Below are 2,343 nucleotides of genomic sequence, written 5' to 3'. Positions count from 1 at the left end.
GAGCTCTCGATCTCGAACTACCATGTCTCGTACGCGGCCGCTGCCATCTCGAAGTCAGTGAAATGCTGCTCCCACTTTGAATTAGACTAGGAGAAGCGTTGATCCAGCCGATTGTTCTGGTCAGTGAATATCTTCTGGATCTCCTCAAGCACCATATTCGAATCTAGGTTTATCATACCGAGCCACCACTAGAAATGAGTGAAATGATCGTGGGGGAGATTGAGATCCAAGATTCGGTGTCTCTGATACCAAATTGTTAGTGGGTAGATGGAATTCATGGTAGAGAACAAGGAATTGGGAAAGGCTAGCAAATCCAATGAATGATTATTTGATATTAGATTTTTTTTTTGAGGAAGACACCAGAAAGGTGTCTCATATTTGATACATATCAAGAAAAATAATTGGTGATATAAAAGGACAACTTGACACAAAACAACATAAAAAAGATAAAATTACATTGAAGAGTTCTCTGTCGTCTTCTTCAGTCGATTGTTCGTCGTCCACTGCAGCTTGAAGAATGCACTGGAAAGGCAATAAGGGAAGGAACACCTGCAAACATCATCTTCACACTAGGCTTTGAAGACCGCAAAAACCATTCGTTGCTTACAATGAGATCTAGCAACCGCTGAAAGAACATCGGCTGGGGGAACACCCCAACAAATGCAGGCTTGCAATCCTGCACCACCAAAACAGAGGGTTGAAGAAACCTGATCTTGTTGCAGAACAAATCGAAAGAAGAGGTTGAAGTCGCCAAAAGACAACCAATCGCATCTCTCGATTGACACAAAATTGCAAAGATCTGGAGAGAACCTGATCTGGCAGAATCAACTCTCACACGGCCTTCGTTGGCGCCGGAACGGATATTGTGGTGGTAGGGAAAAGCCAGAGAGACCTAGGTCATCGTCACCACCACCTCGCGGATGTCACAGGAGAACCAAACCTTGAAAAAAACTAAAAGATTTGACCTATGCAGAGGAGAGGATGGGTCCCCGCCGGCCACCAGAGGATAGAGGAGGGGGGACCAAGGGGGCAGCGACAAGAGGGCAGGGTGGCGGTGGCGGCTGCTGTAGCGGTTCCGAAAGCAGATAGGCGCTCCGGCACCAACTTGGAAGTCCCAAAGAGGCTGGGCTCCTCAATCAGGCGCTCCAGCATGGACGTTTCAGTTGCTTGGAAAGATTGAGGATCTCGAGCTTGACATTGTCGACAGAGCTCTCGATCTCGGACCGCCACATCTAGTACGCGTCTGCCGCCATCTCGAAGTCGGTGAAGCGCTGCTACCACTTCCAAGCAAATTTGGAGAAGCACTGATCCAGCTGATTGTTCTGGTCGGTAAACTCACCTGGAGCACTCTCTTCGAATCTTGGTTTATCATACCGAGCTGCCGCGGGAAATAAGCGAAATGATCGTGAGGGAGATTGAGATCTAGGATCCGGGGTGTCTCTGATACCAGATTGTTGGCGGTTAGATAGAACTCAAGGTAGAGAACAAGGAATTGGGGATAGGCTAGCAAGATTGGCGATCCGAGGAATGATTAGTTCATAGTAGGTATAGTTTTTTTAGATTAACATAGTAGGTATATGATTAGTTCATAGTAGGTATAGTTTTTTTTTAGATTAACATAGTAGGTATAGTTGATACAATGCTTAAAAGATTCTCAGACGACACCCACTCTGGGCCCGAGTAATGAGGTTCAGGCTTCCTAGAATATTTGCTCCCATGAGGAGTCGAACCCAGAACCTCAGGTGCTACTGAGGCACTTATAATCACTATACTACATGGTCTTTAGCTAGTAGGTATAGTTGATACGATCTCTATTCTCTATATACTACTAAAAAGGGAGTAAGTAAGACTTTTTTTGGTTCGTCCTCCCCCTTCGTATCGTCCGTCGCTCGGCACTATTACGTCACCCCCGTCGTACGTCGCCGCCCCGCTCGGGTGCCCGCGGCCCTGCCGTGTGCATCGCGCGGCCCTGCCGAAACTACCGCCGAATACCTTCTTCGTTTCCTCAGCGCCCCCGCATTCTCCTCCACGCACAGAACCCCACCGCTCAGCTGCCTCCTCCACGTCACCGTCCTCGTTGGGCGCCCGAATCGCCGTTTTGCCTCCTCCAGTCCATGCCGCTATCCCCGCCACGTCCAGATCACCGCCGCACGGCCTCGGGTCGATGCCGCCGTCCTAGCAACGTTCGGATCGATGGCGGCCTGCCTCAGGTTGAGGCCCCCATCCTACCCGCGTCCGGAGGGAGGCGCGGCCCAACGACGCCGCCCCGTGAACCTGGAATCGTGGAATCGTTGATCTCCAGTCGTGGGGATTGGAGGGCCACCGTCCGCCGCGGATTCGCCT

The sequence above is a fragment of the Panicum virgatum genome, chromosome 4K (genome assembly GCF_016808335.1).
Source record: "Panicum virgatum strain AP13 chromosome 4K, P.virgatum_v5, whole genome shotgun sequence".
NCBI classification, from domain to species: Eukaryota; Viridiplantae; Streptophyta; class Magnoliopsida; order Poales; family Poaceae; genus Panicum; species Panicum virgatum.
Note: the sequence above shows the minus strand (reverse complement) of the source record.